This window comes from Alexandromys fortis, unplaced genomic scaffold (assembly GCF_014885135.2).
Source record: "Alexandromys fortis isolate MF-2015 unplaced genomic scaffold, M_Fortis_MF-2015_v1.1 scaffold_21, whole genome shotgun sequence".
In the NCBI taxonomy this organism is placed as follows: Eukaryota; Metazoa; Chordata; class Mammalia; order Rodentia; family Cricetidae; genus Alexandromys; species Alexandromys fortis.
This window is the reverse complement of record NW_026067905.1, coordinates 2,869,835-2,887,878: the sequence shown is the minus strand read 5'-3', so window position 1 is coordinate 2,887,878 and position 18,044 is coordinate 2,869,835. Positions and strand designations below refer to the sequence as shown.

The following is an 18,044-nucleotide window of genomic DNA, read 5'->3' as shown; positions in this document are numbered from 1 at the left end:
ATCCATACACACATTAATAAGAAGCATCTTAGAAACCTCATCTCTCTAACATCAAAGCTGTCACGGTACCCTTAGCATCTCTTTCTGTCTCCCTCAGTTGTCCATTGCATGAACACCTCGGGATAGTTCACATCTCCATGTGGACCCTCCTCTGGCATCCTTCACATCTCCTTGGTTTATTTCACTTTCATCATCACAGGATTATGAGATGGCCTGTTTTAGTAGATTAACAACACAGACTCTCCCCTTCTTTACCCACAGTCGGAGGAGGTTTGTTCCTTTTAATTTATTGATTTGGTCTTCTTTTTCCAGAAAGTTACCACAATCTTTCTCCCTCCTCCTCCACCTTCTCCTCCTCCACCACCTCCTCCTCTCTGTCTTTGTCTCTCTCTTTCTGCCTCCCCCCTCTCTTGTTTTTTGAGAGACACTTAGCCCAGGCAGGCCTTTATCTCAGTATGTAGCCAAGGATTTAACCCCTACCCTTCCCTCCCTAGTGGGCTTTGGAGGCCTTTACTACCATACTCAGTCCATGCAATATTGGAGTTTGAACCCAGGACTTTGTTCATACTCTACTTACTGGGAAACATTTCCAACACCTTTTCTTTTTATCTTTCTTTTAAAAACACCAACTTTCTAGTCAGCCCTTAACATATTGGTGTTTGGGGACATTCCAGATGAAACCATAGCAGACAGGTCCCTGGTATATTCTGACAAGGCCGTTTTGTGAGAATGGTCATGTGTTTTAAGTACACTCTTAGCCGGCCCTCTTGATGTGACTAGGGATGGCAATTTGCATCAAAGGAGGGCTTTCCCTCCTGGATTCTGAGGACGCATAGAAACAGAGCTCTTTAGGTTGCTTAGCTCATGTCACTTCTTTAGCTTTTGTCTAGGTTAGTCTTTCTGGGGCCCAGAGAAGGGCAAGGGTACGTTGGCTTTGAGAGGGAATGGATCCCCTGGCTGTGTCATTTGTTACTACACAATTGTGCTGCACAAGAGAGGAGCCAGATTTATAAAGTGAAGAAACCTAGATAAGAAGGTCACAACCTAGGACAGGGGACTGGGGTTGTAGCTCAGTTGACAAAGTACTTGTCTAGCAGGCACAAGGCCCTCAGCTGGCTCTGTACCACAACAAAACCAGATGTGATGGAGCATACCTGTATTTCTAGTACTCAGAAGGTGGAAGCAGGAGGTTCAGAAGTTCATGGTTATCCTGGGTTATATAGGAAGCTCAAAGCCCATGCCCAATCCTCAGTATATAAAACCTTCTCTCAAATAAAATAAAAAGGACTAAAGTCAGTTGTAAAATATTTTTGTTGAATGGAATGCTGAACTTCTGAAGGAGCCCGGAGCTGCTGGTCTGAGAAGGGGATCCAGAGACAATGAGGAACAGTTCAGGAGCTCACAGGGGGTCACAAAAATACCATCTGTCTGTCACAGTAGTCTGTTCTTGCTCAAGGAAAAGGAATGTTTGAGGAAAACAATGTTTTGTTTCTATTCTCTGGTACTTAGGAGTTCCTTGGACTTGACTTTGGATTTCATTGTTCTTCATTGAATGCAATTTTGACCAGTGTGGAATCAATCCTGCATCCATTTAGTTTAACATTTTCCTTTCTTCTAGAGGATGCTTATCTGTCTGTGCTGTATCTGACTACAACCCCGGTCCCCATCCTCTCCACCCCCCACTACTGCTTGGCTCTCTAGTAAACCTTTCTAAATGACTGTCTTCTGATAAAGCAGCTTTAACAAAGGGCTATCTTGCACTCCTGTAGTTTTCCTATTGTTACAAAATTCTCTATTCTTTGGCCGGGTCCTAGGAAATTCAGAACTCACCATGTGTGGATGAAGAAAGACTCCAGACAAAGACCTTGTCTGTGTTTACAGACAGGAGCTAGAGCATTTTAGCAAATCTGAGATCTGATGAGAGGGTTACTTACACCCCTGCTACAGTGTATCCCTTAGGCTTCACTAACCCCAGGAAGTGGAGTAACTGTTACTTATTCTACAAAAAAGTGGCCCAGCCAATGTCACTTCTACACATACACACAGACACACACATGCATGCACACACACATGCACATGCATGCACACACACATGCGCATGCACACACACACACACACAGATGAGCACACACATGCACACCAAAAACAGAAGAAGGACCTAAGCCATGGTTCTGGGTCTTACTGATACTCACTGCTCACTCACTGCTCATTTAAAAAAAAAAAGTCATTTTGGTTTTCTTCCATTTAGCACTTTTACTGGGCAATCTGTGGCTTAGTTGGGTAACAAATATCTAGATGTGTGAGGGGAATCTAAGCCCTTACTTATCCCGACTTTATCAGGCTACCCCATAGGATGAAAGCACAGAAAAGTAACTTAATGAATTTTTAGTTCAGCCATATTCCTTCCTGCTTCTCTGGCACAGAAGTAATCCTCTCTCTTCTGTATTACAATCAAGGCAGTGCCCTTTTCTTTGCCTTCTACTTCCAGCCTGATGTGCACAGTGTGACTTGGGGGTTTCGAGACTTAGATGTGTCATCTCGACTATGTCCTTGGGTGGAGGATCTGTGGTATTCACTCTCATTTCCCCAGCTATGGAATGTCCCATCAAGCCAGCACCTTCTGTCCTGCCACAGTGTACTTGAGTCTCTCCCTCTGTAGCCAGCAGTAAGTCCTGTCTTGAAGTCAAAGACATTAGTAATTATAGCATAAAGGGGTATAAGAGGAGAACCAATGGTGCATATTAGAGTGATACAAAAATACTTGGAAAAGGAGATACAAGTCCAAGACCAACTGCCACCATGTTATGCTGCTAACTTCAAAATCATATTGTGTCATCTGTTTTGATGTCTGGAGCATGGCTATTTCTTAAACCATATTACCATTCCTTCATGGGATATTATTATTTCATCACCAAAGTTTCTGCATAAAGGGAGAAACCAGGCCAGAGAAGAGGAAACGAGACAGAAGATAGGCGACCTGGTAACCTCCCCTCTGTGTCCTCTTAAGTGAGGACACAGAAATGTGGCAGAGAATGTGAGCTGCCTCTGAACTACTCAGGGACAGAGCAGAACTGTGCTTACAGAGAGTTGTCTGTTCAACTGCTTGGATGCAGGAGAGGACTTATTTTAGCCATCAGCTCGTAGATCTTTGAGATTATGACCATTTTCATTGAAAAGCAGCTGAGAAAATACATGCTAACTATTCCCAGTGGCTACTGGACTCAAGCTGCATTTTCATTCTTTAATGATTAGGGATTGGACTTTTGTGAGAAGGGGATATTGAGCCTTCTTTCTTTCTCCGTAGAGGTGTTGTGAGGATTTCTGCATGTGTGGTAATGGCATTCAGTAGTCTCTTTGGAATTTCCCAGTAGAAAAAAAAAGGTGTTATAAAAATTCAAAATAAAAAAGTGCTACCAATAATAAAGATGTTGATCTTGAAATGTTATATGAAAACCAGAGACTGGAAATTTAAATTTTGTAACGGCATGCACTAAAGCTGAGATCTCTTCGGACCCTGGGACTTCAGCAGGGGTGGGCCCGGGGAAGACTTGGATGGAAGATGCCTCAGGATGTGGTGGTGGTGAGTCAGTGGATGGCCCTCTTCCATCCCAAGGTGGTCCTGGGCCAATTCCCAACCTGGAGCTACAGAGCACACTGCTACAAGAGAACCATCTATTGGATGGGATACAAGACCGGGCTTCTGACCACTGTGCTCATTAAAAATTCCAGGGCAGTTTTATAAGGTTAAGGGTATATCCTTGTGCTCAACAATCTGGTTCTAGTTGAGTGTCAATATTAGCTTTTTGTTAAAAGCTAGGAAAGGACAATATGGATTTTGTAGGAAGCTGACTTACATTTCTATGGGAGAAAATTTAGAGGTATGGACTTAAATTTTGATCTTGATCTCATTTATGAACTAGCAAAATAAAACACCTGTTTGAGCGACTTAAAAAATAGCTAGGATATGAGTGTATTTGTACATATATATCTAAAAACCCCTCTCACAAAAATCACTGTAGAGTGAGGATGAACTGAACAACCCTTCTAGTGTTAATGCATGACAATGAAATAAATTATACTTTGAAGGTCTCTTTTGGGCTTTCATTCAGTTATTTGTACAACCTATATTTGAGATGAGACATGGAATAGGATATGTGGTGTATGACAACAATAATTTCAAGTTAGAATAATCAGAAGTATTCTCTATCTACTCTTTCTAGAATTATTAGGTGAACCTGTAAGTTTGCCTATAATATTAACTATACAGCAATGACCAAATCAGTAATTTAATATTATTTCTTTATAGTAATGAACTAAAAGTTTTCATTGATGGATCATTATGAAAGCAGAGGGAGAGAAACACACACAGAGACAGCTACACAGTGAGACAAGAGGCCGAGAGACAGAAACTGAGAGAAACAAGGATAGAGAGATAGAAACAGAGATAGAGAAACAGAGACATAGAGAGACAAAAAGGAGACAGATAGGAGACAGACAGACACCCACACACCCACGCACACACAGAGTGCCAATATAAAGTCTAAGAAATAAAACCCTTACATTCTTAGATCCACCAATGGGTCACTTGTTTTTCTTTCTTCCACATCTCACCTGCTCTTCTTACTAAACTTCAAACACCCTATTTCTAGATTTGGGGCTAAAAGAAATCCTTGCACCTAAACGTTGTGTGCAATTTGCCATCTCTGTGGAAAGTTACTGTGGTTCTGTGGTTCGGAAGAGTGAAAGGCATGCTTCATAGTTTCAGGCAAGACCAGTTCTGGATGAGCTAAGAGGTTCTCTGTCCTACCACCCTGAGTGGGTGGGGCTCTGATTGAGGACCCCCGAGAATGCTGACCTTCTTCTCTCTGTCTCTGTCTCTCTCTGTCTGTATGTGTGTGTTAAATATTCAAGGATAAATATTTGTTAATTTATAGACATGGATTGTATTTTTTAATAGTGTGTAGAGGTGACTCTTTTTTAAATGCCATATTTTTAACACTTTTCCTCTGCTCTTATAACAGTTATTATGTATCATGTTAAAGTCAATTACACATCTCACAGCATAGTCATGGCAGATATTTCCTCTTTGAAGCTGATATTTAGACACTGGCAAAATTTTTGGAGACACTAACAATAAACAACCCTAGATCCTGGGAGATTGAATTCAGCTCTAAACACAATGCATCTTTAAGTATGGGGTGCAGGATGTTCACCAAGTCACAGCCTCTTCAGATTCAAAGATGCAACATGTGTGTGATAGGGACTTAAGAAACCTGAGGCTGGGCTGGCTCAGGCTTGCCTTACATGAAGCACTTAAAACTCCCGTGTATATTTATCCAACCAGGACACCTTTGTCTGTATTCCCAGGCTCTTATATTTCACCATGAACTTGGTTAATACCTCATGTTTGAAAGAAAGGAATAAAATCACTTTTAAATACTTTCAAGCATTGCTTTTAAGGAGAAACTTCTGTACAATATAAAATATATTAAAATATGCTTTTAAACATCTAAGACAGTAGGGATGCAGCTCCATAGATAGGACTGTTGATTCTTATTTCATAAAACAAATTTAGAAAGCTATCTATATAATTAATAACAACATGGATACTCCTGGATACTACACAGATATAGTTTACAGCTCCTTTAGTATAAATGTAACCATGGTAAATGAAAACACACAGATATATGTTTAATTTCTTTTTCTACTTTTAACCTTACAGGTCCTTTGCATATATATCATGGCTTTCAGTTTAGTGTTTTTATGGGATTCTCGAGTGTGCAAATGAGTGGGTCTCTGTGTCTGTATCTGTTTCTTGTGCCTTTTCTTGGGCCCCTTTCCTTCTGTTCATTTGCTTTGTCTTATTCTATGTTAGTTTCTTTGTTTTACCTTATTATATTAATTATCCCCTATAATCATGTTTTTTAAAGAATGAGAAGTAGAAAGGGGGTGGCTCCAGATAATAGGGAATGTGGGCAGGAAAGAGATGGGAAACAGTAATCAGGATTACATTATATGAGAAAAAGGTCTATTTTCAGTAAAAAGAAAACCAAAGAGAAAGAGGCAGCAGAAAAAAAGTGAAAAAGAAAACAGTAGTTATTTGTTTTGCATTAGCAAAATTGGACTGGAGCTGCCAGAGTCATGCTGACTGACAAGCAGAAAAGGGGTGGCATGGGAAAGGAACAATAAACATAGTGTCCAGAAAACCAATAAGGTTCCATGTTGTAGTAGGGCCTCTTGTTTGTTCCCGGCTGCTCAGCCCCAAAATAACCACACAGAAAGTATATTATTTAAAACACTGCTTGGACCATTAGCTATAGCTTCTTATTTTCTAACTTTTATATATTAATTTAACCCATTTCTGTTAATCTGTGCATCAGTGTGTCTGTCTCCGGTAGGGCTCCATAACTCCTCCCTGACTCCACCCTTCTTTTTCCCTGCCTAGCTAAGTTCTGCCTTGCTAAAGGTCCAAAGCAGTTTCTTTATTATTCAATGGTAATTACAGCATACAGAGGGAAATCCCACATCACCTCCCTTTTCTGTTTAAATAAAAAGGAAGGTTTTAACTTTAACATAGTAAAATTACATGTAACAAAACAGGTATCAAGCAAGAATTACAGTTACAATATTTATATCTACTTTATCTTTTATTATAACTAAGGAAAACTCTAATAATAACATCTATTCTTCAACTCCAACAAAGACACCAGAAGGATACAATATTACCTAAGTAAGCAGGAAGTGCATTGTAAGCAACTTCCAAAACTTTAAAATTGACAGAGACATATCACTGCTGGGACAGTCACCCAAAGTTCTTCTGTACCATTTGGGGCATCGTCTTTAGGCTAAAGGCCCATAGTATCCAGCAGACTTTTCCATGAAGCAGGAAATTACAAAGACAGTTTTGCTTATTTTGGCAGCTTGTCAGTCACTTTCTTCTGTGTCCTGCAGAATGCCTGACAGACACTTTCATGAAGCAGGAACCCCGACGGATCATCTCACCTTAAGGCAAGTTCAGAGATCCATTTCTCTGTGGATCCTGCATCTCCAGTTCACACAGCATAATATCAAGCAGTTCAGTCAAGAGCAGTTTCTTACCCAAATGGCTAACCAACTCCATAAGGAGCCTCTTCGGTGTTCATCTTCCTCTTGAAGTAGTTGGTGCTGCCAGGAGTAGATGTGTCTCATTGTCATGAAAAGTCCTAGCATCTTAAAACATTTTAAATTCCATATTCTGAAGGTCTCTGAAAAATTTGAAGAATACCTATCTATCTGAAATATATCTCTATATATCCAGAAATTCTAACTAACAAGATTACAAGCTTGACTATTATAGATGATTATCTATTAATCTATATTTCTTAATTATACATTACATTTTTAAGTGAGCTGTACAAACACAATCAAGAGCAGAAATATACATATAACACAATTGACCTTAAATTTGTATCAATAAACCAAGATACATATCAATGCAAATCTCTATAGCATATCCCCTTTAAATGTAAAGAAATATTTGCAAACAGTATTTGAGAAAATGGACATAGTTCTCTCCAAACTGCTTCCTGCTGACTGTGGGCACTGCTAATCAGGTCTTTTATGGTGTATCCTATGTGTTAGGTTCATCTCAGTCAGAAGATGGGCAAAGTTGTTTTTTGGGGGGTGTTCACAGTGATTTTTCAGGGGGTTTTGGTGCATCAATACACATTAGCCTGGAATGAATCCTCTGTGGAAACAAAAGAAGAACCTCTTTTCCAAAGCAACATATCCTTAGACTCAAATTTTAAAGTCAAGATACCTTTATGTTGGTTTAGCTTAGCAGCCTGTACAATGAAATGTCTCTCTGTACTTAGGTTCTTTATAGTCAAAAAATTCAAAGAAGCATCAATACTATACATAATCCAGACTCTCTGTGTATTTTCCATCTTTATGTGGCTTATTTGTTTTTACTCTATTACTTCTTACTATTTATTATCTTTACTCCTTTGATCTATGACTGGCTGTATTCTGTCTCTTCAAAGACTTTACCTTTTTTTTTCTAAACCACTTACTTCTTTTTATAACGATCTATATATTTTTTCTTTTCTCTCTTATGCATACATACATTTATCCAATACTGTGACTCATTTAGAGGTCTTTTATGTCTGAATTTGTCTCTATTGTATATTTATAATTATTTTCTGCCCAGGACTGCTTCTTAAAATGCTAAGCCCTTCCTATGAACTTAAGCAGCACCATTGCTAAGGAAAGTACAGCACTGCTTTCTTACTCTGTCCCGTCCAACGTGGTGGAGGAGGTTTGTTCACTGCCTCTGAGACATGCACACCGCCCCAGTTCTGAGTATGCAGGGGGTCTATGATGAACCATTAAACAGTTTGTAACAGGCTGTTTACAAACCCTATTTAAATGCTCAGCCTCCTGAAAGAGTCAGAAGTCACGCTGGCAGCAAGGCCCAGAAAGCCATCATTTCAAAGCCAAATGGCTTTCTTCCTGCTATCGCTGAATCCAGAAAACATATTTTAAAGGAGCCATGCCTCTGCTTGCTTCTAGCAAACAGAGCCCACCCAAGAAAATGTCGCTACCAAACCATGCTTAACTCTGTTCTTTTGTGTCTATGATTCCTTTTTAAGTTTTCTCAGGTTTTAAGTGGATTTTAGTTGGTAACATTGGCACCAATTTGTTGTTGGAGAAAGAGCTGGTTGTTTGTTCCCAGCTGCTCAGCCCCAAAATAATCACACAGAAACTATATTGTTTAAAACACTGCTTGGCCTATTAGCTCTAGCTTCTTATTGGCTAACTCTTACATATTAATTTAACCCATCTCCATGAATCTGTGCACCACCACGAGGTCATGGCCTACCAGCAAAGCTTCAGTTCTGCCTTGCTATAGGGCCAAAGCAATGTCTTTATTAATCAATGGTAATCACAGCATACAGAGGGAAATCCCTCATCAGTTCCATAGAAACTTCATGGGGGCACGCTCTTAAGTGGAATTAGGACTTTCTTCAGTCCAGATGTGAGACTACGAAGCATATTTGAGGTGAGGCTAGTTTACCTCCGAGAGAGGGAAGCTTCCTAATGTTACCAGCACTCTAGTTCCCATAAACATTTGAGGCAGATGTACTCCAAAGCACTAAGGAAAAATTGTCTTTCACTATGGTTGAGACAGCGAGACATTCACATGAAGACAAGCAGAACTAGATTGGTCATCTCACACCATCAGCAAGAGTTAACTCACTACTTGGGGGATGGCTCAGTACATAAAGTGTTTTCTGCATTTGCAGAAGGACCACACAGAAGTCAAATGTGGGGGCACATGTCTGTAACACCAGTGTGGGGTCTAGGGATGGGCGCTGTCGGTTCTTGGTGCTTCTAGGCAACCCAGACTAGCCACGAGGTGAACAGCAGAGTCAATGGAGACCTTGTCTCACAAAGTAAAGTGGGGACGGGATTGGAGAAGCCACCACGATGTCTCCCACGTGGGTGTGCAACCTGCACACACACACACACATTCACACACATCTGAAATTAAAAACTCTAAGTGAACCAAAGACCCAAGCATCAGAACTAAAAATACAAAACAATTAGGAGGAAACACGATACATTTTCATGGCCTGGATTTGGCAATGGGTTCTTATGATAATGAAGATTCATGCAAGAGAGGGAAACAATAAGTATTAAGTAGACTTTGTCAAATAGAGAAAAGAAAATGCAAGCCAAATGAGTAGAAAGGATTTTAAGCCCCTTATGCTGAGTGGTCTGTACCAAGAGTATAAAGTACCCTTATGGTATTGTGTTGGTTCAATGGGAGGGTTTTTTTCATCCATAAAAAGGATAAATATTAACATATGCTGCAATATGGAGGAATCTTGGAAGTGCACTAAGGGAAAGAAGTCAGATATGAAAGGCCAAGTATAAATATCCTAGTAATTAAATCTATAGAGTTGGAAATCAGATTAGTGATTGACAGGATCTGGGGAGGTGTGTAGTGTTTGCTAGTGTTTGTTTTAGCAGAGGTGACCCAAAGTTCGGCAAGTAATGGACTCTTGATGTTGTGACTATGTCATCAACATAATACTGTATGCTACACCGGTGTGAAGTACACAATGTATAAGTTCTATCTGTGTGTGTGTGTGTGTTTGTACATGTTTGTGTGTGTGTACGCATGCAGATGCACCAGATGGCTCACGTGGCAGTCAGAGAAATATGTGTAAATTGGTTCTCTCTTTCACTCAAGTGGCAATCAAGAATTTAATTCAGGTCTTCAGACTTGTGTAACAAGTACCTTTACTGACTGAGCTATTTTGCCAGCCCTGATTAAGGAAAGAAAAAAAAAAAGTAGGGACTTCAGAGATGGGACACATTTAGTGCTCTTGCAGAGGATCTGGGTTTGGTACTCAGCACCCACACAGAAACTCCAAACAAACTGTAACTTCAGTTCCAGAGTATCCAGTGTTCTCTTCTGGCCTCCATAGGTAACTGTATTCACCCAGTATACATAAAACATAGTGATGGGTGGATGTACACTTTAAAAGAAAGAGAAAACAAAAGTAGTGAGATTTCTCACCTTTGGGAATATTCATGCTTAAGGCCTTTGGTTAGGAGAAAGCAGAAAGTGATGCTGTACCTCTTAGATGCTAGGGCAGATATGGGTGGAGAGGCAGATGACCTCCTGTAGATGAGGAGAATATTGGGGGTCTATTATATGAGTTAATGATCAGTCTGAGAGAAAAAATCAGATTTGAGTTCTTGCATCTTTGCTGCTTTACCAGCTTAAGGGAATCTCAATTCCCCCTGTATCTTCATTTTGTTTTCTGTGAAATAAAGATGATAATAAACTTGTCATTGACATCACATCCTTCGTGAGAATTAATTAGGACTAGAAGTACAAAATTACTTTTAAGGCTGCCAAGCACAATATGGACGTTATACTGAGATGTTTATAGAATTCTGAAATATGTTCTTTTTATGAATGACTTTGGCATCTACTCTATAATTTCCTTCTAATTTTGAATATGCTCTCTCCTTAGAGTGCTGTGAAGGAAGTGATCAGTAGGAGATGGACCACTCAGAGAACATATTCAGTGTGCAAATTGTCTGTGTTCTTTCTTTCTCCCTCCCCTTCCATCCATTGCTTAATTATACACATTTCCCTGCCTTTTAGAATTTCCTTCTAAATGAGAAGTTAGTTCAAAGCAGCCATTAACTTTCAGGAACACGGAGAGAATTTACAGATCAAAGATGTCTCCATGCCCCTGATAATATATATGTTTGCATCCTACTGCCACTTGCAAAAAATAACAGTGTGACTGTCATTGGAATTCTCTCAGATGACGTAAAACTCCTTTTCAATTCAGTATTGTTGAAAGACAAAAAAGAAGGCAGTTAAAGGTAAGTTTAACCCACACGTTTGTCTAAATAAATATGTTCTAGCTGAGAAAAGGAAAACCTTTGTTAAGTTTGAACATCCTATTATGGCATAGTATAGGTGAAGAGATGTTCAAAATTAATAGACTCAAGGAGGAAGAGCGAAGACCAAGTTCTTTTAAATCAGGCCTTTGCCTGTATGTTGCTTACCTTTAGAAATGAAATAATTTTAAAATTACTTATTACTGGGTAGAAATCAGGTCAGTCAAGCTGAAATCTATCCTGATACCACCATTCACTCATACTTACACTGAAAATGTCTATTCATGGTGGGTCTGAGATTCAGCAAGAGTCTCAATTGTGAGATCCAGATTTGGTCAAATTTGTCCTGTGACTGTTACTAAGGCAGAAGAGGATGGATACAGTTTAATACATTTGTTTAAACTAGCAGTATAAACACTTTCAAAGCCCTTACCAATACTTACATGATTTACTACCTTTTTTTTATTAGTTAGGGCAATAGTAAGTCAAAAGCAAGCTGAGTTCACAAAACCAAACAATTTATCATTATTTTGGAGACTATAACAACATACATACTATTTATATTATTACACAAGAATTCAGTGCTTTGGGAATTACAATACTTGCAAGTCCAGAGGAAAGAGGTGCTAAGGATATTGGTCTTATTGCCGAGTCTGTTGAAGTTCTTTGCAGCCCTATGAGACTTGCTGTTAAAGGAAAGAAGCGTTTTGAACTGGAAGTAGGGAAGAAGAGAAGGGCCAAATGTCTAAGCTGACTTTGTCAGAAGACAATAAAGTAACAAGGTTATAGTCACTTAAAATATTATAACATGCTTCATGTTCCATGAAGTTGTTAAACCTGGGGAGCCCTGAGCCCACTGCACGTGTCTCTTTAACAAGACAATCCACAAGAACATTAGTCCACAGGTTTGGCCTGCCCAGTGGTGGGCCCTGTCATGGGATGCTTCCATTCATCATGGCTGTAGGTCTACAGTAACTCTCACATCCCTGCTTTAACTTTTGATCTTGTCCCTAGTTGCACACATAATGGCATTACTTACAATGTTTGGAATTGTAAGTAAATTGTAAGTAATGTAAGAAGAAGGACCAGTACTGCATGGAAAGCCAGTGCCAACAGTGAATCCCCAGATGCAAGCATTCTGTGTTTTCTCTCTGACTCTGGAAGTATACCAGTAAAGTCAATCTTAACAAAATGGTTATGTTTGTTAGTATAATTCTGTTCTTACAACAGTGATTAGAGACTGTGTCATAGAAAACAATGTGAAATATGACCTTTTAGTCACTTATATTTAGACATATAATTCTGAATTTCCTAGTTCATTGGCTACTTAAAGGTATATGCTTATATTTCATTCCCCACTCCTGTGCCTATAATAAAGTGACTATGGACATTTCATCAAGCATTTAATATATAAGTTTTAAAATCTCTGGCTAGTGTTTACTTTCCTAAGAGATGAGTAACTTAAGATAGCAATACATATTTTTTAAAGCAGCGCTCTGTGAAGTGCTGCTTGCATGATTTTACTTATGAGTGTACTCATCATAAAAGAATTTTCAAGGAAAGACTCAGAGACATCTGTTCATGCAAGCAATTAAGTTGGATATACATATGCATACACACACACACACACACATATATATATATATATATATGTGTGTGTGTGTGTTTATTTGTAAATATATCCAGTTGGTCTTTAATATGAAACATTATAGTGGTGGTATATTTTATTTTATTTTTCTTTCATAATTCCATTGAGTTTTTTATTCATCAAACACTTGCTTGTTGAGTATTCAATGAGTTTTGACCACAGGACATGTGCTTGTCTGGTATCTGGAAATCCAGAGCAAATGAACAATAAACAAGAGAGCAGAAAACCATTTTATAGAGAGATAATCATCAAGAATACAATAGAACAGTGTGATATTAGATATGTAAATCTGTATGCATATTGGGTACCATAAAGTCTTTTTGAAAACCTTAGAGTCATCTTTCCTGTCAACATGATTGGATTTGGGATCACCTAGGAGACTAACTCTGGTATGCTTGTGAGGATATTGCCAAGGAGGTTTTGACTGAGGAGGGAAAACCCATTCATCATGTGTGTGTGGTAGCATACCGGGGTCCCAGCCTGAATAAAAAAGGAAAAAGCTAGTTGAGCATCAGCATCCCTCTTTCCCAGCTTCATGACCACGGCCTCGACATCACCAGCTGTCGTCTCATTCTCCTGTCACCACAGCTAGGGCCACTCCACACACACTTTCTGCATCATGACAAACTGCGAGTCAAATTCCTCCTCCTCTCAGTTGCTTTTGTCAGGCACATTATTGTCACGGCTGTTGGGAACCAACATTTCCTTAAAAAAATACAAAAATCAAAAAAACAAAAAAACAAAACAAAACAAAACAACAAGAAGAAAAAACACCTGAAGCCAGGAATGATGCAGAAGAAGCCAGCATGAGACAATGTGTCACCCCCAAGGTCCCTATCACTTTAGCAGCTATGGAAGACCACAAGCATGGCTTGAAGTATGAAACACGCAGTCTTCATGACTGGACCCACAAGCCAATAAATCTATGTTTTAAATAATTAAAGCCTCTCTGCTCCTCTGTGGTAGCCGTGGGTTGAGTGTTTCACATCCCTTTGCAGTTACTGTCTAGCATGGTGAACAGCACAGAGTCCACGTTGGTGACACTGTAACAACTGGTACTGTACTAGCCAAGTGGGAATACTAGAACAAGAAGAGGTCACAGAGACAGAGCTGGAAAAAATCTTGGAGGACCTTGTAGGTTGTCCTGGGTCCTTTGGCGACTGCAGAAACCTTGCATGGTTTTAGGAGGGGATACACAATCATTTAATTTATGTATTTGAACTATCATTATGCTCAATAGAAAATGATCTGTAAAAGGAAGGCAAGGGCAGTTAGTTACTGCAACTGTCTTAGCTGGAGATAATGATGGACCTTTGTTTGGTTACTGTAAAAGGGATACGAGAGAGAGAGAGAGAGAGAGAGAGAGAGAGAGAGAGAGAGAGAGAGAGAGAGATATTCAGGTCATCTTTTAGAGATGGAAACAAGTGCTTTTGTTAACAGAGTGGAAGGGTAGCAAGCTAATCAAGAGAGAGCCGAGGGCAATGTTCCCATTGTGGATCCAGGCAGCTGGGTGGATGGCACTGTTTTTTCCAGAGATGGGAGAAAATGGAGGAGGTGGTGAGTATGTAGGTGGAAGAGTGGATTCTAAGGCGCTTCCTTTCTTAGGAACTCATTGTAAGTGCTTGTAGGTCAGGCAGGCAGTAGAGAATAAATGAAGCCATACTTAGGAGTGAAGACTTAAAAAAAAATACCAAAATATTACAGGCGAGTCCTCTTAAGTGAAGCTATAGTTGACAAAGTGCAAAGGATTTTTACAAAGAACTAATCAAACCACACTGACTGGACTTGGCCAAGTGAAGGGTATTCTCCACCTAGACAGGACAGGGCATTTTCTTCTATTTTCTATGTGTGGACAACCTTTGTTGCTTGTGTGTTCCTGACTCAGGACTGATTGCTACCTGTTTCACATCTGTTTACACATAGCTGTTTCACATCTGTCTTACACATCTTGGCCTTTCACTTAGCAAACTGTACTGCTACTTGTTGGTTGCCATTCTCCTGTCTATCCCTGAAGCTCCGTCTCTCACAAAAGCATCTGGATGATTTCATCACCTTCCTTGAGTTTCTGGATGGCAATGGGCAGAAAAATGGACCCTCTTTCCTTTCAGTGGAACAGCTAACTTTCTGATTGTGACTTTTGTTAAAAATAGGGAGAAAGTCAGGTGCCAGGGCATTGTTTCTTTTTATATTATTGATCAGCTCTAAGATGCCATAAACAGAGACCTAGTGATGTTTTGCTACTATTAGAAAATGGCAAGTGTTTTATTGTGATACTTTCTTATTATTACTAATTATTGCCATTTGAAAAGGAGACTCATGTGTGCCCATTCGTCTGTCAAGTGCATTTGTGGCCATCAGAGACAACTTGGTGGAGTTGGGTCTTTATTTCCATTTTTATGTAGCTCCTGGGATTTAGCTCTAGTCATTGGGGCTCAGCACAGCAAGTGGGTTTACCCATTGAGATCTCACCAGTTCATGTACGGCAGCTTCTAAACAATGTCCACTGTCAGTCTTGTAAGAGTTCTGTTTTGATGATCACATGCCATTATTTTTCCTGAAAAACCTGTGATGCATGCGGAGGTAGAAGACAGAGAAAATGGAAATACTCTTTCATCCCCTACTCAGATTTTTTTCTTTCTAAATTTAACAACATAAGCCCAGTGTTGTGATTTGATGTGCACTCCCCATGTCAAGAGGCAGCCTTTTTTTTTTTTTTTTTTTTTTTTTTTTTTTTTTTTACTTTCAAGCATTCCAGGAAGGCTCTGGCATATGAATCATGGATAAGATGGAAACTTAAGGAAGTGTGTGTGCATGCTAGGGGGCTCATTTGTCTTTGGCAAAGGCATCACTACTCCTGTTTTCTTTAACAGACAGATGGTATTGTTGTTACTGACAGGCTGCCCAACGCATGCTCCTGGCCAGTGGCACAGTTCTGGACATGTGACAGAGAGGAGCTGGCTGGCAGGTCGCACCCCTCCTGTTCATTTATGCCTAATGTTTTGTGAGTGCCCAGCTGGGACTGCAGTAGGCTGCTTCTCATAAAAAGAAATGTACAACCTAAGCTACGTTTTCCCACTGCCCCCATGAATCCATTTTATTTCATCTGTCTCCTCTTGGCATATTTTATTGCTTCATCTCTACACACAAAACACAGTGGCATTTTGAACTAATTATACAAGTACTCCAGGCTATAAACACACTGTAACCTGGAGCAGCAAGATAATTGAGACAAAATCAGTTTATTATTATTTGTGAGAGCCAAATGACACCTAGGCAACCTGAGCAAGAGTGGACTTTTTTTTTTTTAAATCCAGAACACAGCAGCATCATTTTGAATCTGCTGAACAAACTGGTAATTTTTTTTTATAAACTGCCAAAAAAGTTAACATTTTTTCCCCACATACTGTGGCCTATGACCACGTAATCACTGATAAGCAAAGGGTTTTGCTCATTGTGGGTGTGTTTGACTAGCGGGACTTTCTAGTTCTGCAATCATTCTTAATTTCTTAATCAGCAAATGGTGTAATTTTACCACACACAGTCAACAACTGCTGACTTATGATACTTTTGCACTGGAGCTGGGGGATATGCTTTTGCTTTTCTTTTCAAGACTGCATTGTAGCCCAGGCTGGCTTCTACATCAGAGCATTCTTCCTGTCTCCAGCACTCATGATCTTGGGGTTGCATGTGCCACCAACTTCCAGATGGATTTTTGAAATTACTTATTTTTTTTAAGTTTTATGTGAATGAGCACATGTGAATGGAGGAGGCTGTGGAGTCGAGAAGAGGGCAGAGAATGCCCTGGAGCTGGAGTTAAATACAGTGGTTCTGAGCCACCTGATGTGGGCGCTGGGAACTCCTCCTTGGGTTCTCTGAAAGAGCAGAAGATGCTCGTAATTGCTTCTTCATCTCTCCATTCCCTAATCTTTTTGTTTGTTTGTTTAACCCTTTCTCTCTCTGTTTTCTGTCAGTATCTTTTTTTCTTAAATGGCTTTGTGCACTACCTAACTCTGAGACTGTTCCAATTGGAAGAACAAGACAGGCATGCTGGGGCCCTCAGGATGGCTCAGTGGCAGCAGGTAATGTTTGCCACCAAGTCTAAAGACCCCAGAATATCTGAAAAAAAAAAAAAAAAGGTTCGGTCCTTCAGACCCTGGAAAGGAGGTGACTCCCATAAATCTTCCTGTAATCTCACATACACACTCACACTGGCATACAAAATAATCAAAATGTAACTTTGAAAGATGGGGCGTGGCTTCTCCACTGCGAACCGACCTTCCACTGGAGCAGCACCAGAATGAAAAAGCCATCGAAATGGGTTCCAGCTATCCTCAGGATCTTCGCCTGTTAAATCACTCATACAGAAGTGTCATTTTTCTATGACAGAATCAAGCATGCTGGCTTTCACCCCTCAGGGCCAGCCGCCAGCCACAGACCCCAGCACCGGCCTGTCACCCCCCCCCTTTAACTGGGAGGGACCATCTCTAGGAAAGGGGTGGTCCCTCCCAGAACTGCGCCCCTGGATCCTGAGCCCGCTCACCTACGGAGTTGCCTTAAGAGCCAGCAAGAGGAATTGTGGGATCTTTGAGAGTTTTAAGCACTAGTCTCTGCTCTTTTTTCCTCAGCAAAAACATCAGCCACCGTGCATCAAAAAGAAAGAAAAAATGGCTTTTAAAGAAACTAAGCTAACAGCCTCCCTTTCCTCCTCCCCCATCCCCCTCCATACCAGCTCCTGCTCTCCCTCCATCCTTGCTGCTGCAGCGGCTCACAGACTGGTTCTTTCCAGTGGAACTTGGTAACTTCGACACTACGTCTCAGCTTCCTTTTCTATTTTCTTTTCTTTGCCCCCCCCCCCTACTCTTTGCCATGAACCGGACACAGAAAGGCTGGGAGGCTCCGCTTCCTACCTCTGTGAAACGAAGTCTGTGTCCTGTGGCAGCAAGGGGGAAGATCGGCCAAGTAGAGCGGGGGAGAGATAAAGGGGGAG

At 40.3% G+C, this 18,044-nt stretch overlaps 1 long non-coding RNA gene across 2 annotated transcripts; it reads right to left on the bottom strand.

Moving 5' to 3' along the window:
• Positions 1-6,284: 6,284 nt before the first annotated feature.
• Positions 6,285-17,712, bottom strand: LOC126497292 (uncharacterized). 2 transcript variants are annotated; one of them, XR_007590560.1, is made up of 3 exons: positions 17,598-17,712; positions 17,333-17,434; positions 6,285-15,620 (listed from the first exon to the last, which is right to left on the bottom strand). It is a non-coding gene; the product is annotated as an uncharacterized lncRNA (long non-coding RNA). The 2 variants fall into 2 exon arrangements; XR_007590559.1 differs by having other exon boundaries at positions 6,285-17,434.
• Positions 17,713-18,044: the final 332 nt, after the last annotated feature.